Below are 26,609 nucleotides of genomic sequence, written 5' to 3'. Positions count from 1 at the left end.
CTATCTCTACACTACTGTCTGGATTTGGTTTCCACAAGATAAAAGCCCCATTAGACACATCTAGCCTTATAGTTCCATTACCTTTCTCCCCTGTGCGTCCCCTCTTATTTGGCAAAGATGATCCATTTCCAGGACAGATGCCTCAAAAATATACTATGATACGCACATAAGAAGTTGAAATCACACCGCCATTACTGATGCGATTATATGTTAATTATTTATCTGACGTAATCATAAACATACATAGGTAACTATCACTAAAGATTAAAAAATATGCTAATTTCTCATCAGGAGTACACAACTTTAAGATTCAATGCTAAGAATACCTCAAAAAATAAAAAATAAACCACACAGCCAAGAGTTAATTGAAGCGCCTCCTTGGCCTAATCATCAACCCTTCTATGGGTGATTATTACTTAATCAATCCACCCCTAGAGCAGAACATGCAGCCCAAAGGCAATCAAGTCACCGGCATTGATTTTCAGCCTGTAAACAAACTTTACAAAGATAGAAATGTCCAATATGAACACACAGGCGCTCGGGATAAAGCTAAGCAATATTAATTACATTCATTGTGCACCGTGGGAGATATTCCCCTCAAAAGGTCACGCATAGATAATCCCAATGCAAAATAAATCCGTACAAAAAAAAAAAAAATCTGACATTGCTTAGGTCACTTTACAGTCACAGAGACACATGAATGCATCACAGTACAGGACAGGATGCTGAAAGAAATTACAAAAGAAAGTAATGGTGGGGTTCACCTACCAGATTCCCGTTGAGAGCGGTTCCCGAGGCGCTAGCAGCCTGCGGCCGTGCACACGCACATTACCGCTGAGAGATGTGGAAGAGTGGAGGTGGCGGAGGGGAGTGTGGGGAGAAGAAAAAAAAAAAAAAAAAAAAGACGCGCAGACTCTCAAAGAGGAGCGTGTGCGTGGAGAGGGGGGGGGGAAGCGCTCACTCAAAACAAAAGAGCCATGTCTTTTTTTTGTAGCGACTTTCTTACCAAAGGTGAAAAATAAATGAAAGCATAAATGGAGGTTTAAATAATGCGAAAATTGGCGCGAGAAGCAGAGGGAGTTGCTGTTGTCCTGATACTGGGCTTTGTGAGAGAGAGTGTGTGAGCGTCTCTCTCTCTCTTTCTCTCTCTCTCTCTCTCTCGCTCAGTAGCTGCTGTCGCTGTGTGTGGCTGATTGGTGCTGAGGTGAGGACGCGGGGATGTGGACACCTACTGATCATTGGCTGGAAATTACTATAGAAACACACGGGGAGGTGGGAGGGCACAGAGGCAGGCTCGACATGTGCAGCGTTTGTACACTGAAATATTTCATGTAAACAAAGGTAATAAAATATAAGTAAGGATGTGGGTTAAATTTGTGTTCTATTGGTTCGTCCTACGGGGCTGCACAATGGTCGAGTGGTTAGCGCGCAGACCTCACAGCTTGGAGACCCGAGTTCAATTCCTCTGTGTGGAGTTTGCATGTTCTCCCCGTGCATGCGTGGGTTTTCTCCGGGTACTCCAGTTTCCTCCCACATTCCAAAAACATGCTAGGTTAATTGGCGACTCCTAATTGTCCATAGGTATGAATGTGAGTGTGAATGGTTGTTTGTCTATATGTGCCCTGTGATTGGCTGGTGACCAGTCCAGGGTGTACCCTGCCTCTCGCCCAAAGACAGCTGGGATAGGCTCCAGCAACCCCTGCGACCCTCGTGAGGATAAGCGGTAGAAAATGAATGAATGAATGAATGGTTCGTCCTACGGGGCTGCACGGTGGATGAGTGGTTAGCGCGCAGACCTCACAGCTTGGAGACCCGAGTTCAATTCCTCTGTGTGGAGTTTGCATGTTCTCTCCGTGCATGCATGGGTTTTCTTCGGGTACTCCGGTTTCCTCCCACATTCCAAAAACATGCTAGGTTAATTGGCGACTCCAAATTGTCCATAGGTATGAATGTGAGTGTCAATGGTTGTTTGTCTATATGTGCCCTGTGATTGGCTGGCCACCAGTCCAGGGTGTGCCCCGCCTCTCGCCCGAAGACAGCTGGGATAGGCTCCAGCACCCCCGCAACCCTCATGAGGAAAAGCGGTACAAAATGAATGAATGAATGAATGAAAGTGGATTCTGAAAATGTGCAAATGTATTACTCTTTTGAACGCATATTGTTTTGAGAAGCCAATCTCTACTTAAGTGGCTCCCACCAACTAACTGGATTTGCATTCCTCATCACCAAAATCAGGCTGCACGGCGGTCAAGTGGTTAGCACGCAGGCCTCACAGCTAGGAGATCTGGGTTTTCTCCGGGTATTCCAGTTTCCTCCCACATTCCAAAAACATGCTAGGTTAATTGGCGACTCCAAAATGTCCATAGGTATGAATGTGAGTGTGAATGGTTGTTTGTGATTGATTAGTGATATGAGTGTGTGATTTTTTTCAAGTAGGCATTTTTGTGATGCAAATGTATTACTCTTTTGAACGCATATTGTTTTGAGAAGCCAATCACTTGTCATTTTCAAAAACTACCAATCTGAGAGTTTTCAGGCTCCAAATAAACTGCAGTTTTCAGTTAGTACCATCTTTCAGTGAAAAACGATCTCAAGTCAAAAACATGCACGATGACTTTTGCACCGTTCTGCGTAAAAAAAAGGACAGAAGATGATATTAAAGTGATGCAGTTCATGTGTCAGCCTGCACTTTTGTAAGTTCACTTGCAGGTCACATTGGCTAGGGGGCAGTGGCTACATCCTGCCAATTGGGGTCATTCTAGAAGCCCATGCTGAGGTCAGACTGCCTGAAACTTGGATACATGCTGGAAAGTGTTGAGAACAAGCATGAGTTAATGACATAACCGATATATATTACTTTGGTCTGCTGCAATCCAACTGTATCTATTTACCATGTTTATTTTGTGACAGTGAAAAGGCTTCTCAGCATTTAATCCACATCTGCAGAGCATTGGGACAACAATATGGGGCTGCCCGATCTCCTTCAAAATTGGAGACATATCATGTTGATTCCAGACGACTTTGGGTGAGAGGCAGGGAAGTCTGGTCACCAATCAATCACATGCCGCATATTGACAAATGAGCATTCACCCTCACATTCACACCTATGGACAAACTCGAATCTCCAATTAACCTAACATGCATGTCTTGAGGAGAACATGTAAACTCCACACAAAGATGCTCCAACAGACATGCTAACAGGCCACAGTGCCCAATGGTTCCTTTCCTGTAATGTAAACATCCCGCTTGGTCCACCATGCTGCTAATTTGAATAGAGCTGAGCTGTGATGAAGATAAAATACCAACCCCTGCTGCAGCCCCTCCCTCCCATCCAGTGACAGCCGTAATGACTTAAAACCTTTGGGATTCATCAGCCATTATAAATCTCGCCTGCTGGCCACACGTGGCACATGCCTACTCCCGCAGGCTGACAACAGCGCGCACATTTATTTTCACGAGCCCCCTGCGTGACATGCGTGAGCTCGCTCGTGTTGGTGCCTGTGGCTTTGGGAGTTAAATGAAATCACCACTTCAATCGACGTCCAGGATTATTACACCCCCCCCCCATGCCCCTTCAACATTTATCCCGGGCTTCGGGGTGTAGTTGAGAACAAAGTAAGCGTGGTGTGCGTGTTTCACCTCTGCAACTTCATGTTGAGGCCAATTATTAATTAATCAACCATGCAAAATTAATTGATAAGCCCCTATATTAGATTTTAGGCTGCGGCACTGATGAAAACCACATCATTGTATTATTAATGTAATATAATAATGTCATTGTAAATACAGCGGAACCTCGGTTTTCATGATTTATCTTTTTCAAAAGGTCTGTCTAAAAATGAAATGTATAGAAACAATTTTTGTCATAGGAAACAATGTAAATTCAAATATCCGATAACAGATAACAAATACATAGTTTTACATACAGAAAACAATTTGAAATTAATATAATGAAATAGGCAATGCGTTTTCGGTGAAGGCTGCACAGTGGTCGAGTGGTTAGCGCGCAGACCACACAACTAGGAGACCTGAGTTTGATTCCACCCTCGGGCATCTCTGTGTGGGTTTTCTCCGGGTACTCCGGTTTCCTCCCACATTCCAAAAACATGCTAGGTTAATTGGCGACTCCAAATTGTCCATAGGTATGCATGTGAGTGTGAATGGTTGTTTGTCTATATGTGCCCTGGCGACCAGTCCAGGGTGTACCCTGCCTCTCGTCCGAAGACAGCTGGGATAGGCTCCAGCACACCCGCAACCCTTGTGAGGATAAGCACTAGAAAATGAATGAAGGAATGAATGTTTCAAGTATTAAAAACCTGTGGAAAAGACAGGAAGCAGAACTGGAGGTAGCAGAGATGTAGATGCTGAGGTTCTCATTGGGAGTGACCAGGATGGATAGGATCAAGAACGAGTACAAAAAAACATAGAAAAAAAATGAATGACTTTTCGGTGAAAACGAAGAGGTGGGCTGGTTCTGGTTAGACACTTTTGTACACTTTGTATTGCCATTCCAAAAAATGTGGACAGAATCAAACCTTAACGTAATTTGTCACTTTTGCTACCAGTAATTCTCCCCCAGGGAGTACATTAGTGTTGCTATGCCTGTGGTGCACAGAAACAGACTCATTCTGACTGTAAATTACATATATCAAAATAAAAATATCTGGCATAGAAAGATTTCTATACCGCTTATCTTTACTAGGGTCGCGGGTATGCTGGAGCCTATCCCAACTGTCTTCGGGCAAGAGGCGGGGTACACCCTAAACTGGTCGCCAGCCAATCACAGGGCACATACTATAGACAAACAACCATTCACACTCACATTCATACCTATGTAAATCCAGTTAGTTGGTGGGAGCCACTTAAGATTGGCTTCTCAAAACAATATGCGTTCAAAAGAGTAATACATTTGCATCACCTACATGTCTACTCGATAAAAATCACACACTCATATCACTCATCAATCACAAACAACCATTCACACTCACATTCATACCTATGGACAATTTGGAGTCGCCAATTAGCCTAGCATGTTTTTGGAATGTGGGAGGAAACCGGAGTACCCGGAGAAAACCCATGCATGCACAGGGAGAACATGCAAACTCCACACAGAGATGGCCAAGGATGGAATTGAACCCTGGTCTCCTAGCTGTGAGGTCTGCGCGCTAACCACTCGTCCGCCGTGCCGCCCGTCCCTGAACATAAGAAGCTGTAATGTCCATCCTACGCTGGACGGCAGTCAACCTCTGGTTTGTTTGGATATCAAAGCCATGGATAGTGGTCCTTTTAGAGTTGGGCCACCATAGACAGATTCCAGCCAAGGACACTTTTAATCAACTTCATTATGTTTGTGTCGGTGGATCATTTTACTCTTAAAAAGCGCACAGAACGATTATATTATCTGTCTCGAAGCACTACACCGTGAGCTGATGAGGTGTTTAAGCGTACTTTGTGTTTGAGTCATTAATTTAGTACAGTGCTACCACTTTGATAAAGAAGGTAAGAATGAATGAATTTAATAAAGAAGACATTTCAATTCATACCTATGGACAATTTGGAGTTTTGGAATGTGGGAGGAAACCGGAGTACCGAAAAGAAACCCAAGCACGCACAGAAAGAACATGCAAACTCCACACAGGGATGCCCAAAGGGAGATTCCAACCCAGGTCCGTAGCCTACATGCTAATATTACAAGATAATAATCTGGTTTGGATAGGTCTTAGTTAGTATCCTACAAAAATAATCAGTACTCAGTTAACGTGCTCCATACATTAGTTGGGTTGACCTGCTATTCGTCATTAATCCAACAATTCATTGTACTGTTGGGAGTAAGTTTGATGTTAAGTTTATTCAGTCTCTATGATGCACTATATTTACATTTCATTGTAAGAGAGACTTTAAAAATACATTTGTCTTGACTTTTGCCTAAACTGATGATGGAAGCTCAATGTTTTGATCCTCCACATGAGACAACATTAAAAAAACATCCTTGAAGCGTTATTTTTCTCCATATCAGAGCCTCTACATCTGTGTGCACGGAAGCTCCTCTGTCTAAAAATCATTTTTATCTTCTGGGCGATAATCGCCCTCGGGGGAAATCTTGTCTTGGTGGTCCTAACCTCTGTCTGCCGAGCCACAGCGCTGTGTGAGTCTCCAGCGGGGTGGGAGACATGAACCCTCGTGGCGGCCCTTTGTTCCCGTCTGCACGCTCTGGAGCCGATCCCCTTGTGTCTCTTCCTCCCCTTCTGTTACCCTGGGCTTTTAACTTAAGACGGAGGAGCAATTAATAACCATGAAGCTAGGTTTAAAATGTAGCACACATCTTAGGGGTGGGGTGGGTGAAGTCAAAGGATATGGGTGTTTAAGGGGTGATGGGGTGCATCCATTGAGTCAACCTGAGAAAACACGTCAATGGTACAAAGAATAGATTCATCTTGTGCAGAAGATTTCCGTTATCTTAAATATCTTGTAAATGAAATTGACTGTTGCTCAGCTACGATAAGCGACCTGATGCAGATATGCTTCAAAAGTGTCTTGGTTGGACATGAAAGAAATATATTTTGAATGTCAAAAGAAAACCAGGTTCCAGGTCTTGGCTGTCCACAATAATTGAGTAGAAGGCAACTAAACTTGCTGGAAAACTTGTCATCCACAATATGACACAATATACATACAGTCCTTGTCACAGACACTACTTTCATACTTTGCTATGTCAGATATCCTTCAAAAGTGTCTTGGTTGAACATGAAGCAAATATTTTTTGAATGTTAAAAGAAGACCAAGTTCTCCATCTTCCAGGTCTTGGCTGTCCACAATAGTTGAGTAGAAGGCAACTAAACTTGCTGGAAAACCTTGTCATCCACAAGATGACCACAAATGGTCAATATTTCTGGTACACATGTCCGGATTTGAACTTTATCCTCTGGTTACTCTCAAAATTAGTGTATATATCTTAACAAATACAAATAATCATCATTTCGGAAGTTCAGAAGATTTTGTCTTGGCTTGACTCAGATTGGTTACGTTACAGTCCTTGTCACAGACACTACTTTCATACTTTGCTATGTCAGATATCCTTCAAAAGTGTCTTGGTTGAACATGAAGCAAATATTTTTTGAATGTCAAAAGAAGACCAAGTTCTCCATCTTCCAGGTCTTGGCTGTCCACAATAGTTGAGTAGAAGGCAACTAAACTTGCTGGAAAACCTTGTCATCCACAAGATGACCACAAATGGTCAATATTTCTGGTACACATGTCCGGATTTGAACTTTATCCTCTGGTTACTCTCAAAATTAGTGTAGATATCTTAACAAATACAAATAATCATCATTTCGGAAGTTCAGAAGGTTTTGTCTTGGTTACATTACAGTCCTTGTCACAGACACTACTTTCATACTTTCCTATGTCTTCTTTATTAAATTCATTCATTCTTACCTTCTTTATCAAAGTGGTAGCACTGTACTAAATTAATGACTAAAACACAAAGTACGCTTAAACACTTCATCAGCTCACGGTGTAGTGCTTCAAAACAGATAATATCATCGTTCTGTGCGCTTTTTAAGAGTAAAATGATCCACCGACACAAACATAATGAAGTTGATTAAAAGTGTCCTTGGCTGGAATCTGTCTATGGTGGCCCAACTCTAAAAGGACCACTATCCATGGCTTTGATATCCAAACAAACCAGAGGTTGACTGCCGTCCAGCGTAGGATGGACATTACAGCTTCTTATGTTCAGGGACGGGCGGCACGGCGGACGAGTGGTTAGCGCGCAGACCTCACAGCTAGGAGACCAGGGTTCAATTCCATCCTCGGCCATCTCTGTGTGGAGTTTGCATGTTCTCCCTGTGCATGCCTTTTCTCCGGGTACTCCGGTTTCCTCCCACATTCCAAAAACATAATTGGCGACTCCAAATTGTCCATAGGTATGAATGTGAGTGTGAATGGTTGTCTGTGATATGAGTGTGTGATTTTTATCGAGTAGGCATTTTTGTGATGCAAATGTATTACTCTTTTGAACGCATATTGTTTTGAGAAGCCAATCTTAAGTGGCTCCCACCAACTAACTGGATTTACATAGGTATGAATGTGAGTGTGAATGGTTGTTTGTCTATATGTGCCCTGTGATTGGCTGGCGACCAGTCCAGGGTGTACCCCGCCTCTCGCCCGAAGACAGCTGGGATAGGCTTCAGCACCCCCGCGACCCTCGTGAGGAAAAAGCGGTAGAAAATGAATGAATGAATGAATGTTCAGGGATGGGCGGCACGGCAGTCGAGTGGTTAGCGCGCAGACCACACAACTAGGAGACCAGGGTTCAATTCCATCCTTGGCCATCTCCGGTTTCAAACTCCGGTTTCCTCCCACATTCCAAAAACATGCTAGGTTAATTGGCGACTCCAAATTGTCCATAGGTATGAATGTGAGTGTGAATGGTTGTTTGTCTATATGTGCCCTGTGATTGGCTGGCCACCACCTGTACCCTAGGTGTACCCCACCTCTCGCCCAAAGACAGCTGGGGTAGGCTCCATCACCCCCGCAACCCTCGTGAGGAAAAAGCGGTAGAAAATGAATGAATGAATGAATGTATGTTCAGGGATGGGCGGCACGGCAGTCGAGTGGTTAGCGCGCAGACCTCACAGCTAGGAGACCAGGGTTCAATTCCATCCTCGGCCATCTCCGGTTTCAAACTCCGGTTTCCTCCCCCATTCCAAAAACATGCTAGGTTAATTGGCGACTCCAAATTGTCCATAGGTATGAATGTGAGTGTGAATGGTTGTTTGTCTATATGTGCCCTGTGATTGGCTGGCCACCACCTGTACCCCAGGTGTACCCCACCTCTCGCCCAAAGAAAGCTGGGGTAGGCTCCAGCACCCCCGCGACCCTCGTAAGGAAAAAGCGGTAGAAAATGAATGAATGAATGAATGTTCAGGGACCAACGTGATTTGTAAATGATTTGTAAACTCTCTTGTGACAACCTTTCGAAAAAGCTAATATTGTTCTTGTTCCAATGACCTGCTAGTAATTGCAAACCATAAATGACAGGTAATAGGTAGAACACATGTCTATGACACTAAAGTGGTGAAGTCATCAGATTTTCATGTGAACGACAGGAAGGAAGGGTGGGCCAGCACTGGTGGCATTAGGTCATCAATTAAAATTAAAGGGAAAGTGTGCAGTGCCACAATCAATATTTTGCTCCATCCTGCGACAGGGGCTGTCGTGGTACATGAATGTAAACAACCGCGTAACGATCCCCTTCGATTTGACAAGGTCTTAAACTGACCACGGACTCTCCAAGGTAAAAACAAAGCACATTGTCTGCCTCAGCGTTGACAGTCAATATGACAAAGTTTACCTGACTTTGGAGGCAACCACGTCTTAAAACATCAAGCAAATTGTTCCATAAGCAACAAAAGTGCAAACACAAAGAGAAGCCGTTGGGTGTCCCCTCCGCATGAACGAGGATTGAGGACACTTTTTTTTTTGTTTTGGTGCTAATATGTGCAAACACAGTTGCCAGGCTCATCTGTCAGTGTGGGAAAGCAAACACTTTGTGCAAACACAAAGATCTGGGAAGCACCCGTTTAAGTCGGTAAGTCACATTCAGCATGCGAGTCACTTTGTGTTCTGCTCTCAGCCACCTCGCACTTTGGTGTCAAAAATCTGGAGATGACATCGTCTCTTGTGAAGGATGATGTTGATTCATGGAAATTCTTAGATAATATCAGGTAATTTTAGTATGATTAAAACTTTTATCATCTTCATTGGTGCCATCTCACTGACCATAACATGTCGGAGAGGTATTTCCTCATGCATACATTTCCTGGCATCGAACCATAAACAGTATTCTGCACTGGTTTCTCGGTTTCAGTTCGGTTTTAATGTCGCTACATTGGCTCCCCGTCCGCTTCAGAATCGATTTTAAGATTCTCTTACTGGTTTTTAAATGTCTTAACGGTCTTGCCCCTTCTTATTTATCTGATCTGCTTTTACCATATCAACCCCCCTGCGGTCCTCCGGCACTGGCCTTTTAACAATACCAAAACCCAGAAAAAAAACCCACGGTGAGACAGCATTTAGCCACTATGGCCCCCACCTGTGGAACAGCCTGCCGGAGAGCCTGAGGACTGCGGAGACTGTTGATATTTTAAAAAAAAAGATTAAAGACACACCTTGTTAATCAGGCTTTTAACTCATTCATTCATTCATTTTCTACCGCTTTTTCCTCACGAGGGTCGCGGGGTGCTGGAGCCTATCCCAGCTGTCTTCGGGCGAGAGGCAGGGTACACCCTGGACTGGTCGCCAGCCAATCACAGGGCACATATAGACAAACAACCATTCACACTCACATTCATACCTATGGACAATTTGGAGTCGCCAATTAACCTAGCATGTTTTTGGAATGTGGGAGGAAACCAGAGTACCTGGAGAAAACCCTCCCATACACGGGTAGAACATGCAAACTCCACACAGAAATGGCCGAGGGTGGAATCGAACTCGGGTCTCCTAGCTGTGAGGCCTGCGCGCTAACCACTCATTCGCAAGGGGGACTGATGAGACATTCATTTTCTACCGCTTATCCTCACAAGGGTCGTGGGGGTGCTGGAGCCTATCCCAGCTGTCTTCGGGCGAGAGGCAGGGTACTCTCTGGACTGGTCGCCAGCCAATCACAGGGCACATATAGACAAACAACCATTCACACTCACATTCATACCTATGGACAATTTGGAGTCGCCAATTAACCTAGCATGTTTTTGGAATGTGGGAGGAAACCGGAGTATGCGGAGAAAACCCACGCATGCACGGGGAGAACATGCAAACTCCACACAGAGATGGCCGAGAGTGGAATTGAACCCTGGTCTCCGAGCTGTGAGGTCTGCGCGCTAACCACTAGACCGCCATGCCGCCCCAGGCTTTTAACTAATATTTTTAAACTTTTCTTATGTTTTTATCTTTTTAGTCCTATTTTATGCTTTTAGTCTTTAGCTTTTAACTCCAGTGTTTCCTCGGGGGGGTTCTCCACACTGGGGGCTGTGTCGGGTCTGCTGAGGGGGTGCCATCCTTGGGTCCCTTCGACCCGGCCGGCTGTGGGGTTCCTCCCTTTAATGTGGGGGTCCGCCCGTCTGTCGGGAGTCGGGGGGCCTGGGTGCTGGTCCCCCGATGGTACGGCCTGCGGCTCCTCCCAGTGTGGACGGCCCCAAAGGTGGCGTTTCCTTGATCCTCAGTGCCATGCCATGTCTTCCTACTGTGTGTGATTGTGTGTGTGTGTGTGTGTGTGTGTCTAGTATGGAGGGTGGGAGGGAGGGGCTTTCTTAGTATTTGTTTTCCTTTTAATTGTAGTAATTGTTTTTAACTCTGTCTAGCACTTTGTGTTGCATGTCTTTGCAGGAAAAGTGCTATACAAATAAAGTTGATTTGATTTGATTTAACAATACACTGATGAGAAAACAGCCACCAGGAAGTACTCTGTCAATGCTAACATGCAAGTCTATCTTAGCTTAAGATGTCTGCTCTAGACTCCCATGGAAAGTTGTGTGCTGCAGTGAAATGCATCCAAGCGGAAAAAAAACGCGGCAAAACTAAACTAATAGCCTAAACTAATATTCTGCACTACAGAGCCATGTTTGTACCCAAGGCGCGGGGGTGGCCACTGGGGTGGTCAGAGAGTGACCAAGGGTGGCCATGGCCACCCGTAGTTCTGCCGCTGATCATTAGTAGTAGTACAGACACGTTGTTTGTATGCTGCTTTGTTGATGGAAGTAGCGTTAGCTCCTATCGGTTGTATGATCACGAGTTCCTGTTACGTTTGAAATGATAAATATAAAGCAAAAGCAAAATGTGAACATGTATGTTAAAGTATAAAAACATTATTAGAGGGCTTCATTCATTCATTCATTCATTTTCTACCGCTTTTTCCTCACGAGGGTCGCGGGGGTGCTGGAGCCTATCCCAGTTGTCTTCGGGCGAGAGGTGGGGTACACCCTGGACTGGTCACCAGCCAATCACAGGGCACATATAGACAAACAACCATTCACACTCACATTCATACCTATGGACAATTTGGAGTCACCAATTAACCTAGCATGTTTTTGGAATGTGGGAGGAAACCGGAGTACCCGGAGAAAACCCACGCATGCACGAGGAGAACATGCAAACTCCACACAGAGATGGCCGAGGGTGGAATCGAACCTTGGTCCTCCTATCTGTGAGGTCTGCGCGCTAACCACTCGACTCCACCGTGCCGATTAGAGGGCTTTATCGTCGAAATAGGTGTGTCCCATGACGTGCACTGTTAGATTCCTCTTGCTAACTTTTTTTTTAGAATGCACAGAAAAAGCAAAGTACAGTAAACCTCGGATATATCGGAAATTTGCTCACAACGGACAGATAAAAAAGAACCGATTTTTCTATAATGCATTTCCAATAAAAATTCATTGCATATATCGGATTTTTTACAACGGATTTCTCCTATTTCGGACAAAATCTCCAGTCCCGTTCCAATGCATTTCCATTAAATTTCCCTCGCATATATCGGATGGCCGCATCGTGGCGCTCCGATTCGCCGAATCGTGACAGGCCGCTATACGACGTCATTTGCAGCGTTTGCAGCGTTGCCTGCGCGTCCAGGTACATTGGAAACATAGTCAAGGAAGTGCCTTTTTATAACGGATAAAATCCGATTTACGCATATACCGGATATAAATCCGATATATGCGTAAAATGGACATTTTCCGGTATACGCATATAACGGATTTTGCTTATATCGGACAAAACCAGTGGGAACAATTGAATCCGATATATCCGAGGTTTACTGTAGTTTTCCTTCAAGCAAGGCATTTGTTCGAGTACAACAGGCGACAAATTGAGTCATGGCATCTATTAGAGCGGGAGTGTAATATTTGAGAATGTACAATAAATGGTCCCCATTATAAGGTAAAATATATGCAGGTAAGCGCAGCAGAGAGGTTAGTCCCCGAACTAGTTCAGCCCTCGGCCTGGTGTCATCAGCCGCTCGACACGCTCAACACCTCCGGTATATGCAAGCGCATGACAAGTACGGCACGTTCAGCAATTACATGCAGAACCTAGGTGGTGAAAACCCTCCTGCACAAGCGAGAGGGACTTAGGATCACCTGCTGAAATATTCCCTTGCATGTCTCGCATGTGAAAGGTGTATTCATGTGTGTCCCAGAGCAGTGATGGGTGGAACAAAAAAAAAAATAATAAATCCCAGACCAAGCGTTCTTCTTTGCACTCAATGTCAGTCATTCATTGAGGCAGAGAGGCATGGAGGGAGGCGGCATCTATAAAACAAACAGAGGAAGGGCAGACGTGGCAGGAAGGGAACTGCTGCCAGACACATTACAAGGAGCTCTAATGAGGGAGCCCACGCTAACCCCCCCACCCCCTTCCCCTTTCCCTCTCCTCCCCTCCCCTACACAGAGGCGCACGAGGCGGGAATTAATTGTGAGGGCGATGATGGCGAGCGAGCTGTGGAGCAGGTCATTACTGCACGCCTCCTCCTGGAGCGCCGCGGGCAGAGCGTGGAACGCCACGCAGCTTGCACAATTCCCATGATCCCACAGGAGGGAGGTGGAGGGAGGCAGATAGAAAGAAGGGGAACGATGGGGACACAGAAAAATACAGGAAAAAAATGGAAGGAAGGCAGGAAGCTTCCTTTTTGTTGGAAAGGGGGAAAAAATCACATGTTGATGACTAATATCCGTGTTTATGTTAATCCCTGATAAAATATGCAATATTAATCATGGAATTTTGGCACACTTTAGTCATTGTTGATTTTTTACCACAAAAAAATGACATTTTAATTTCATTAAGACTAAAATAAAGCAAAATATAACTGTCCATATACTGTATTTTAATTTTTTATTTGCAACTTGATGGGATTTTGTTTGGGGAAATTCTTATAATTTGCACATGCACTGATAAATATATATAAAAACCAATAAAACACCTTCCCCTCATTTCTCTTTGTCAGGTTGGTCGCCCTTACTAAAAGTGTGACATCACATTGAAAGCATTGGACACATTGCCCTCTAGTGGCCACTTCATGTACAGTATAACATGCGGTCAAAACCCAAGTTGGATGAAAGTATAACTGTGTGTAATAAATGAGGTGCTATACTTTTGCCCACTATATACCATATTATTAATATATTTATAGAGTTTTTACATTTTTTTTTAAATTTGGGCGTCTTGATGATTATATCGCCATGATGATAGAACTACAAAAAAATCAAAAAGGTCATTATAACAATTGATGACTAATTACATTATGCTGCAAAATAATTATTAAACATCAGTTTTTGATATAAAACTTAAAACAAAAACAAGACTATTTCATGGATGTACTCTCCTGTCTGTCTTTCCGGGTGAGGAAGATGTTCCTCTACCTAACGTTCCACGACAACAAAAAAGCAGACACCAACTTGATTATGTATTTAATGACCCGGCTCAGCGCTTTTTCCTTTTTTCCACCCTCTACTTTCATGACTAGAAAACCTAATGAGTACTGTGTTGTTGCCTTGGGGATGGTTGCATTAGCACAAAAACATCATTTTATGCAGTATCTGTCTGGGTAATAAAGTTTATGTGAAACTGAGCTGAAGGTGCATCACTAGTTTAAAAAAAAATAAAAGTCTATAGGGTAATGACGCTAAGCCAGGGGTGGGCAAACTACGGCCCGGGGGCCACATCCGGCCCGCCAAGTGTTTGAATACAGCCCGCCGGTTCTTTCCAAAGTATTTCATTTAAAGTCAACATACAAGCTGGCATCATGGCTTGAGACGACATTTTCATGGTTTGGCTGTTTTATCAATTTTGTTATTTGATGCGGCCTGTTATTTACAAAGTGCTCCTGAAAAAAGGGACACGAGCACATAATAATAATATTAAATAATAAATTTATTCTTCTTATTATAAATTGATAACGCACTTTACATCAAATAAATGATCTCAAAGTGCACATATAGCAGATTGCATAACACTTTTACAGATACAATAATTTCGTTATTTGATGCGGTCTGTTGTTTACAAAGTGCTCCTGAAAAAAGGGACACAGGCACATAATAATAATAATAATAATAACAAATAATAATAATAATATAAAATAATAATAACAAATAATGTAAAATAATACTAAATTTATTCTTGTTATTATAAATTTATAACGCACTTTACATCATAATAATAATAAAAATAATAAAAATAATAATATAAAATAATAGTAACAAATAATATCAAATAATAGTACGTGTATTATTATTATTATAAATTTATAACGCACTTTACATCAAATAAATTATCTTAAAGTGCACACATAGCAGATTACAATAATTTCGTTATTTGATGCGGTCTGTTATTTACAAAGTGGTCCTGAAAAAAGGGACACAGGCACATAATAATAATAATGATAATAATAATAACAAATAATAATAATATAACATAATAAAAAAATATTCTTATTATAAATTTATAACACACTTTACATCAAATAAATGATCTCAAAGTGCACATATAGCAGATTGCATGACACTTTTACAGATACAATAATTTAGTTATTTGATGTGGTCTGTTATTTACAAAGTGCTCTTGAAAAAAGGGACACAAGCATATAATAATAATAATAATACAATTAATAATAATAAATAATAATAATATAAATAATAATGCATTTATTATTATAAATTTATAATGCACTTTACATCCAATAAATGATCTCAAAGTGCCCATAAAGCAGATTGCATGACACTTTTACAGATACAATTAAGATATTTTAAGATATGCCTTTATTTGTCCCTCAGTGGGGAAATTTGTAATCATTCAATCATTCCAGGTGGCCTCTTACGTGTAAAATATCGAGTCTGGCCCCTCGTCAATTTTGTTAAATCAATGCGGCCCGCCAGTCAAAAAGTTTGCCCACCCCTGCTCTAAGCTGATGTGGAGCATGTATGAAGATGGATACACTACTTACTGTAGTGCCTGTACTATATGTGAAAATCATATAATAGAATAATACAACTAGTGCTACTCCATGTTTGTTACCATATGTAATTGGGTTGGCTTTAGAATAATAATACATTGAAAGTCATAGGTTCTATTATCAGTTATCCAGATTTTACATGATATTAGATTGCAAAGTTGCAAGGGCCTGCATCAAATTGTAATATGGTCTAATGGTGTGTTTGCAACCCAACATGCCTGGTCTGGCATTTTTGTGTTACAACAGGACTTGCTTTGTTTCATTGCACTCCATTGATACTTGTTAGTACGTGTTGGAAAATAGTCCAATTATCATTCATTCATTCATTCATTTTCTACCGCTTTTTCCTCACGAGGGTCGCGGGGGGTGCTGGAGCCTATCCTAGCTGTCTTCGGGCGTGAGGCAGGGTACACCCTAGACCGGGCGCCAGCCAATCACAGGGCACATATAGACAAACATCCATTCACACTCACATTCATACCTATATGGACAATTTGGAGTCACCAATTAACCTAGCATGTTTTTGGAATGTGGGAGGAAACCGGAGTACCCGGAGAAAACCCACGCATGCACGGGGAGAACATGCAAACTCCACACAGAGATGGCCCGAGGGTGGAATTGAACCCGGGTCTCCTAGCTGTGAGGTCTGCGCGCTAACCACTCGCCCACCGCGCAGCCCCAGTCCAGTTATCAGTAATATTTATTTTAGGATGCTAGATTCTACCTAAAAAGGACACAGGCAAAGTGTAATGCTGGTGATTTTAAGGGTACCGTTATTTCTAATGCAATCTGCCCCCCCCCCCCCCCCCCCCAAACATACTGCCCCTTTAAAGTCTTTTTACATGCCCATCAAAAACCTGAAATTCATCTCTTTACTCATCAATTCTTTCTAATGGTCTGCAGCCAGTGCTACTAATTAACCCTAAATATTTGCACCGGCACGCAATCCGATAATTTATACATGCATGGTTACGAGTGAAAGAGTCGTCCGTGCTTGTAAATCATGTCCGGCCACATTCCTGCCATTTGCCGCAAGTGCAAACGCAGCTGAGATTGATTGTCAAACATCTCCGGCTCATCGGCGGCATGGGCAGAGAGATAGTAGCAAGGTCAAAGCCAAGGACTGGCGCCAATCATTGATGGGCTTGCGGAAGGGAGCTTATATGTCACGCCACAGCTGCCACAAGCTGCAAAACATCACCTTAATTACCCCCATGCCACACACGTGTCTGGGAGATTCTGTGCTCAATGCTTAAGATTCTTTCATCGTAAAATGATCGCTTTGCCATGATACAGTATGTTACTTCCTCTTTGTCTTGGTAAGTGTTTTACGACAGTTCAGAGGAAAGGAGGTTTGTCCGGCAATGGACATCATAGCTGGAGGCAGCTGCAAGAGCCGAGTGCGTGTTGTGTTGATCCCGAATCCCAAGCAGGTGAAGGGATCATTTCAGGATTGTGCCATCTCAGAGGATGACCTCAGCTGCCTCAAACAAAGAGGAAGCCGGTTGGTGCTGGACAGCTTGACTGTTCTCCCACTACGAGCGGTAGAGTTCCTGACTGGCTTGATTACAATCCTAACAAAGTACTTGATAGCAAAACCTTCTATAGGTCTGTGAGTCAAATGTTAGAGGTTTACTCATTACTCAACTCTACTGAGGAATCAAGTTATGGAACAGATTGAGCAAATATACAAATATAGCAAATATACAAGCAGTTGATGTCTGCAAAATACAAGAACTTGTGAACAAAGTGCTACAGTATGTCTATCTACTACAACATTGTCAGTACCCACCCATCCTTCCAGCTATTTATACTGACTATTATTGATTATAATTGTAAAATATTAACTATTTCCGGTGAATTTTTTTTTTTTTACAGGAAGTCAATAAATGTGTTCCAATTGACGTGAAATGGTTGACGGGTGGGATTAAATAAGATCCGTTTCTTTCTACTCCTTTTGGACATGTGGGGCTGTGCATTGTTTTATGTAATGTATTGTTATTCATTCATTCATTCATTCATTTTCTACCGCTTATCCACACGAGGGTCGCGGGTGGTGCTGGAGCCTATCCCAGCTGTCTTCTGGCTAGAGGCGGGGTACACCCCGGACTGGTGGCCAGCCAATCACAGGGCACATATAGACAAACAACCATTCACACTCACATTCATATTGGAGTCGCCAATTAACCTAGCATGTTTTTGGAATGTGGGAGGAAACCGGAGTACCGAGAGAAAACCCACGCATGCACGGGGAGAACATGCAAACTCCACATAGAGATGGCCGAGGGTGGAATTGAACCCTGGTCTCCTCGCTGTGAGGTCTGTGTGCTAACCACTCGACCGCCGTTATTATTATTATTAATAATATTGTTGTATTTTTATGTAATAATAATAATATTGTTATTATTATTATTATTTTAAAATAATAAAATAAAATATAATAATAATAATATTATTTTTTATTTTTATTATTATAAAATAATAAAATAAAATATAATAATAATTATGTTGTTATTTTTATTTGTATTATTATTATTCACTTTTACTGGTCAAAATGAGTGGGTGGGAAAAGCTGATTTCAATGTGACATGCCAAAAGTGATGCTTGTTATAGGAGCCAAGCTACCCCAAAAGCAGGGACTCATGGAAAGAGTCCTAACTCACCAGCAGGGGTCATCATCTGCTCTTATGCTACTTCAGAGCCCTCAGCCTCAATAAGCCCAAATCAACAAACATTATTGAGCATAATGACACATATGCATATAGCATCCATTTGAGCTAGTGTATATATACGTGTATATATATTTTTTTATTTATTTTTAACACTGGTGTCAGACTCTGTGCATCTGTCAGGATGCCACACTTGCACAATATCACCCTCAGATTGAGTCTCCATTTTACAGCAGTGCAGTCAATGCAGAGTATCGGTAAGCAAGGTTTTTGGGAAAAAAAAATCTACATAAAATACAGCTGAACCTCAATTCTCAAACAGCCCAATGCTCTTGTATAACAGTTAATGATGTTCAAATGCTACTTAACACATTGACTGAACAGTGAAAGGTGAAATTGTCTATGCTCTCAGTCAAGTTTGTCACATTTGTTAAGACGGTGAAGCTACCAAAACAAGTTATATTACCAAAAACCCAACATTGTTTCACAGGATCAATTAACAACAGGGTGAAAAGCCTAAAAAGCCTCCAAAATAGTTTGCTCTGCTCTTAATAGAGGTCTGTCCCTATGGAAGCTTGGACCAGGGGCGGTATAAGGGGCGGTTGCACCTGTAGCCTGAATGCGAGAACCAACTCTTAAACCTCTTAGAAGCGGTTGGTCACCACGGGAACGGCAGAAGGCCGTGATCGGCCTTGTCTATCCCTGCTGTGCCCTACACTCTTAAAAATGCTGGGTTATTTTTTTGACCCAATCGCTGGGTTGAGCCTGTTGGGTCATTTAATTGGGTTATTTTTATTGAGTTGGGTATTCTGAGAACCCAATTCGCTGGGTTCTCTCTGTTGGGTGCTGAGTTATTTGCTGCTGGGTTGTGATTTCCATTATATTGTGCTGGGTTATTTTGGACAACCCAAAGCGTTGGGTAGAATTTTGAACACGCGCAACAAAGCCCCGCCCACAAACTTACTTCGTTCGGACCCCACATTTCATCTGAGGAGACCAATTTCAGCACGGAGCAAGGTTTGTTACATGCCCACTATTGTTTTACCGTAGAATTGACTTTATATTATTATATAAAGCTTCATAAACTTGTTAAAATGTAAGTTCGTGAAGCACTGTTGAGTACTAGCTTCATGAATGGATCGGTAACCTTAGCAAACTTCCATTCCCTCCAAAAGTGGCAAGCGAACACATTCGCTGGCGAGCTATGTAGGAACCAAACTATGTTGTTGAAGTTACAAGAGACGTGCACTATGTGTGATAGTTATGAGGACAACGTCAGTTATCTCGTCAATTTGCCATTTTATGTGATATCAAGTTAAAGAATCTCGTGAATTAATACGAGCGTGCTGATGAACCGGTGTTTTTTTTAAGCTAGACTGCTGCATGCTAGCGGGCTTCCGTTAGCCACCGATAGTCCACTGTATACTTAGCAGTTTCAACTAGTTTGGGCGCGAATTCGACGACAGTTTTGTAAGTCGCATATAAATGTAGAGAATGCGTTTGGACTACTGAATCTTATTTCATTTCATGGTATGTTTGTTCTTATGGACCCTCTTTGTGATGTTTCAGTTCGCTGAAAAGCATCTATGGATGAGTTTATCAGTTCCAAATTGACTGAGAGGCAGCTACCAGGGCTGATTGAAAGGTAAGTCATCTTCATGCCTTCATTTTATGGGTATTGTTTTACAGTAGCTACTGTGCCTACTATATGTTCTATACATAAGAAATGGCGGTGGGTCAGTCACCGTAGCTTGTACCAATACCCAAAATTTGATTTGATTTTGATTGTGATCCATCTTGTGATTCCAATATATATTGCTGTTATAGTCAAAAAGACAAACTGACAAACCCTCTATGGTACACATTATGATCCCAATTGGTAAAAAAATGTTTGGGGTGTGTTTTTGTGTTTTAAAATAGACCAAGTAAACATAATCGAGACATTTTCTTAATATTATGTTAGGGTTGATTGCAATACAACAACACTGCACAGTAGTGGAACATATTGAAAACAAGACAGTTTTATCTAAAATTGTAATATTATATTATTTAAAACTCATGTTCTCAACAATCTGGTAATGACACCCATAATTGTCCTACAGATGCCAGGGGAGAAGTCGCCCTGACGCTTCTGCCCATCCTGCTCCCTCCGCCTGTGTTTAAAAAGGGCAGGAAATTGGTCCGGCCGAGTATTCAGGAGGTGAAGAGAGCCTTCCTCGATGTTAAGCCCGTAAGTAATTTACCTTTCAATAGAAATTAAAATGTAAATGAATTGTGAAATGACTCCAGTTGTTCTTTTACACAGTTTTAAAGAAGGACTCTTTTTATGAGGAGCTACTTGAAAAGATTGTATTTCGTGGAATGTGTGACAACGTAACATTTGGCTGTGTTTCTCATTTCATGAAGCACTATTCTTACAAGTTGTAACTTGGTGTAAGTTGTTACTCCATAGTGATGTGTGACATGTAAACCACAGACCAAACATAAGACTGGCCAAACCCCCTGAATAAATTGTTGAACAACACGCCATTGAATTTACAGGTGTCATACTTCTCCCTGTAGAATATATATTGAAATAGCTTCAGTAGAGAACTGATGACAATTGCTCTGCACTGCTAGAAATACTTACAAAATACTTACCTTTTTTTCTTTTCTCATCGTAGGTCGGCGCTAACATGGTGGAATACTTGCAGCAGGCAGAATCGCCTCCCCATTTGTGCTGCTGCTCACAGAGCCTCTTGTTCTATGTATATATCACTCTCTCATAGCTGTCCCCTCACCCGTTCTTAAAATGTTATTTTTTTTGTACATAATTTGTTCATATGTGAAGGAAATGTTGTGAGTTGTTATATTTGTATGTTCTGGAAATGTTGAATTTTAATAAATATTTTATTGTTACATTGGTGTCATTATCATTGTAATATATTATTAATAGTATTAGCATACAATAAAAATAAATAATAATTAAAATATATATATAAATATATATGGTATATTGGCAACCCAACTTGCTGGGTTGAAATAACCCAGCCGTGTAGTTAATATGAACCCAGCGTTGGGTCATTTGAACAACCCAATGTACAACCCAATTGTTGGGTTAAGAGAACCAACCCAACTTGTTGGGTTAAAATAACCCAACGCGAGGTTGGTCCTATATTTAACCAGCGTTGGGTTGAAAAACAACCCAGATTGGGTTGTTTTTAACCCAGCATTTTTAAGAGTGTAGGAGCAACTCTGTCAATAGTTAGATGACACACACACACACACGGCCACTGTAAAAAGCCACAGAATGAAAATCCCCAAAAATTGGGATCACAAAATGAATTGTTTGTGCAATTCAGGATTATAAAATTAGAGCTTTTAGACACATAACTCTCACTTGCTTTTAGTCCTTTCCCAGCTGAAGCACTCTGCACCAGATCCCCTGCAGTGGCTTAAACAATTAGGCTATGTGAGGCTGACACTAACGACTCTCTCTTGTTTTTTAACTACAGTAGGAGGGGAAGCAAGAGGGGGGTGGTGGGGGGGGCAAGTGGTCAGATGGTTGTGTATTAGCCCAGGCAGAGGGAAATGTTATTATACTTATTACCCTGAATACAAATGTGTGTGTTTAGATTGCGAGATTGTGAGATGTGTTCAGTGATTATGAGAAGTGCTGCTTTTCCCAGCTACGTAAGCCTTGTACCCACAACTGTGTGTTACATGTCACTCTCTCTGATGTGAACAATGTGAAAAAAACATTTTGAAATCACTGCTTTTACTCCCTACGACCCAATTATTTAATGATAAAACTCTAAAGTAATGATACCAGTTTCTAAATAGTAATGGTAATGGTTTTATTTCATTTGAACATGCATCAGATTACAATTGAATGCATCACATAATCAGTTCACAGTTCCACATGTCCAAAAGGAGTAGGAAGAAGCAAAGCTCATTAAATCCTACCCCTCCATGTGGTACTTTTACAATCAGTAACTGTTATATTTGTTCACTTCCTGCTTTCCTAAAAAAATGTTTTTTTTTTATATTTAAATTTTTTGTCACATACCGAAGTACAAGGTGATATGAGCATCCAATGACATAATGGGTACCATAGTAAGTGTCAATATAGTGATATATATAGCACATCATGACCGGTTCAAGACTCTTCATCCTTGTATTTAGCAAACATCAACTGCTTGTATTGTTTCTTGAATTGGCTCATCGTTGTACATTGTTTGAGTTCCTTACTCAATCCATTCCTCAGTTTGATTCCATCCATCCATCCATCCATATAAGTGTTTCAAATGTAGTTCTTCCCTGAGATCATATTTTTCCTCTCTTGTAGAGAAGTATTGGATGACATTTTTAGCTAATTGGTTATTTTTAGCCTTATGCATTATTTTAGCTGTTTGAAGATTAACTATATCAGCAAGTTTAAGTATTTGTGATTTTAGAAATAAGGAGTTAGTATGTTCTCTATAGGCGGCATTCTGAATTATCCTTATTGACCTTTTTTGCAGTACATTTAGCAAGTGAAGATTGTTTTTATAGTTATTACACCATATTTCCACACAATAAGTAAGATATGGTAGAACCAGAGAGTGGCTGTGATCAGAAACACATACTAATAAATATACAGTAAACCTCGGATATATCGGACTCGGATATATCGGAACTTCGCTCACAACGGACAGATAAAAAAGAACCAATTTTTCTGTAATGCATTGCCAATAAAAATTCATTGTAAAAAAAATTCATATATCGGATTTTTTTAAACGGATTTCGTCTATTTCGGACAAAATCTCCAGTCCCGTTCCAATGCATTTCCATTAAATTTCCCTCGCATATATCGGATGGCCGCATCGTGGCGCTCCGATTCGCCGAATCGTGACAGGCCGCTATACAACGTCATTTGCAGCGTTTGCAGCGTTGCCTGCGCGTCCAGGTACATTGGAAACATAGTCAAGGAAGTGCCTTTTTATAACGGATAAAATCCGATTTACGCATATACCGGATATAAATCCGATATATGCGTAAAACGGACATTTTCCGGTGTACGCATATAACGTATTTTGCTTATATCGGACAAAACCAGTGGGAACAATTGAATCCGATATATCCGAGGTTTACTGTACCTTCATAGATGTCCTGGTGCAGATTTTCCAAGTTGCACAAATTTTGTGGATTGGTTTGTGATATAGAACCAGAACCAGTCTAGCTACAGTACATGAAATTTTAACTGCCTTCATCGGTAATCAAAGATACTAAACTTGACGCTACAGTAAACTAATTGAAGCCAAAGCCAAATTGGACAATAAATAACACACATGGAAACTAAGACTCGGGAGAGGGAGATCATTTTGTATTTCCAAGCTTAAATTAAAGCTGCCTCCGTAAAACCATGATCACAGCCTTGGTTTGTCACAGGTTGGTGCTTAAACATGACCATTGCAGTGACAAGGATCTCAAGACCGGATATATTTCTAGTCTAAATACCAACCTTGTTGTAGTTTATCCAACAACCATGTTTTCCTCCTGGTTTTAAAGTGTGAGGTCAGTCAAGTGACAAGTGTGCCTCACATTTTGATGACCCAGGGTCAGTGTGAGGCCACTACTGTGTTTACATTTGAGGTGACGGCACACGCCTCTGTCCCTTTGAAATGTGACAGGGTGAGAGGAATGACAAGATAATCTCCGATTTACGAGGTACAGTAGCTCTGGGTGGGGTTGGGCAGTGTGTGGGGGGGGGGGGGGGGGGGGGGGGCAGCCCAGTGACAAAAATAACAATACACGGCAAAGCCATTTAAAAAAAAAAAAACACATTCAGCATAAGTTTGATCAAATCTAGCATGGTAGTACTTTGAATTGGTTTGTTTATTCAGTGTTTTTACCCACTACATTCCACACTATATGACTGGCCTCAGGCAGGTAGAGAGGGGGAAGGAAGCAGAACTGTCCAAACAACCCCTGAAAGTCCTGCAGTGTGACTCATAGGGACACTTCATTAGTGTCATGGTCAGTTAACTGTCCTGCTGTGGGATGTATTCATGGCGTCTCCTTCATTCAGTTACCGAGATATTTGCGGCTCATCTGGGTCAAAGCAGAATACCTTCGACAAACAATAGAACAGGGGTCTAAAACACGCGGCCCACAGGCCAAATGTGGCCCGCAGGACACTAGTTTGAAAGTTTAATGTTAGTGCGGCCCGCGCAAGTTTGATATGGATGCTGTATGGTATCATGTACCCAGAAAAAATTATTACGTTTGATTAATGTTCATGTTAAAGGTTAAATAACTGTTAATAGTTATCCTCCCTACCCGTGTGGAAGTGGTAAGTTTTTGGCTATTTAAGTTTAAAGGAAATAACTTGAAGGCTACCGTTTAGGTCGCTAGCTCTCTAGTTTGCGAGTTAGCATGTGTCTCAAGACCCTGCAGTCGCGCAATATGTTATAAATAAAAAAAGTATAAATGTGACTATGGTCGTGTTTTGTCATGTCTACAGGGCTCTAATAATGCTTTGTTCATTTTAATCTGAAAAAAATAATTTGCCTACCCACCAACTATATGTGGTTTTTTAAGTTTTTATTATTTGCCAATTTTATTATTATTATTATATTTATTTATTACTGATTGATTTTCTTTATTCTTGATTTGTTTATTTATTTTTCATCTTATTTTGTGTAGAAAAATAAAAAGTAAGATATTTGAGAACAGTGGAATGTTTTATTAGAGCTTTTCTTGTAGAAAATTGGAACCAAAGCAAAGTTTTTTAAAATTTTTTTTTGTTTTTAATAAATGCGTTTTTTGGGGTTTTTTTTGGAAAACCTGATGCGGCCCAGTCTCACCCAGACCCGAGCGCCAGTGGCCCCCCCAAGTAAATTGAGTTTGAGACCCCTGCTCTAGAAACAAAAAAAAATGTGTATGATCACATAAGATGACTCCTGAACGTGAAGTTTTTTCCATGTCCCGATAACCACGGTCCCTCGCCATCTCCAAAACGTTTTCACTTAAATTTTAGCAAACCCCTCCTACCTTTATTCCGCTTGAGACCATACCTTAAGCCAATCTGTTTTGTTTAGTGTCAGTTATCGTGACAAATTGACACTTGTTCCTGTTCATGTTAAGGGTGAGGTCTCACTTGGTTCCTCATTAAAAAAAACACTACATGTTCCTCATATCTACTACCATTATTTATTTCAGCAAAATAAACGACAGGAGGAATAGAGACAATGATTAAGGCTCAATCCAAACACATACAGATGTAAAAATAAATCAGACCACAAAAGTATGAAATATAAATGAATGCTTTGACATAAAAAGGGACTATTTTGTCTGGGTAGAATGTGTGTTACAAGCTAGAGAAGAGTGACTCCTCCTTCCCCTTCTGGCCACTTCCCCTCCCCCATTCTGTGTAAAAACAAATCTCCTTTTCTGCTCTAAGCCTGAAACTATTGAGTCAACAAATGTCACTGCAAGCAAGGCAGTGGCTGGTGGAAAAGAGGAGGGGTCTGCATCTAAGCTCGAGCTGCATCTAAAGGCCGATTATTTTCAAACCCACCTGTTGCCAGTCGGAGATTAAAAAGTAGTTTTGGATGTTGGTGTTCTGCAAAATATTCAGTTGTTTGTGTTTATGTAAGTTACACAACAGAGGATGCCACCGTTGTTCAGACAAGCTTAATTTTTAGTTTTTTTTTTTTTTTTGGGTAAGTCAATATAGTGGTTTTAAGTCCAGTGCGGCTTTCCCACTCTGCTGTCTATCTTACAAATCCACGTGGCCAGTGTCAACAGGAGGAGGGTCTTGGCAGGCGCAGTGAGAAAAAAATGCTGCCTGCATGAGGGCTACAGCGTTGTCTTACGCTTCACTCTAAAAATGAGAGGCAGCCAGCCGAAGCGTAACCAAAAATAAGACACAGCCGGTGGAAATGAGTCCATTGCTAAACTGGTCGCACTCCAAACTG

At 41.5% G+C, this 26,609-nt stretch overlaps 1 protein-coding gene and 1 long non-coding RNA gene across 2 annotated transcripts in view; one reads left to right on the top strand and one right to left on the bottom strand.

Moving 5' to 3' along the window:
- cxxc4 (CXXC finger 4) overlaps positions 1–1,101 on the bottom strand; it is a 36,431-nt gene extending 35,330 nt beyond the window's left edge. Inside the window, exon 1 of the mRNA XM_058059450.1 lies at positions 769–1,101. The gene's annotated coding sequence lies outside the window, so the exon portion shown is untranslated. The remainder of the gene's footprint in view (positions 1–768) is intronic.
- Positions 1,102–19,509: 18,408 nt separating this feature from the next.
- LOC131108524 (uncharacterized) lies at positions 19,510–21,228 on the top strand. Its single transcript, XR_009120482.1, has 3 exons — positions 19,510–19,686; positions 20,239–20,314; positions 20,772–21,228. It is a non-coding gene; the product is annotated as an uncharacterized LOC131108524 (long non-coding RNA).
- Positions 21,229–26,609: the final 5,381 nt, after the last annotated feature.

Source organism: Doryrhamphus excisus, chromosome 1, assembly GCF_030265055.1.
Source record: "Doryrhamphus excisus isolate RoL2022-K1 chromosome 1, RoL_Dexc_1.0, whole genome shotgun sequence".
NCBI classification, from domain to species: Eukaryota; Metazoa; Chordata; class Actinopteri; order Syngnathiformes; family Syngnathidae; genus Doryrhamphus; species Doryrhamphus excisus.
This window is presented reverse-complemented; position numbering and strand designations above follow the sequence as displayed.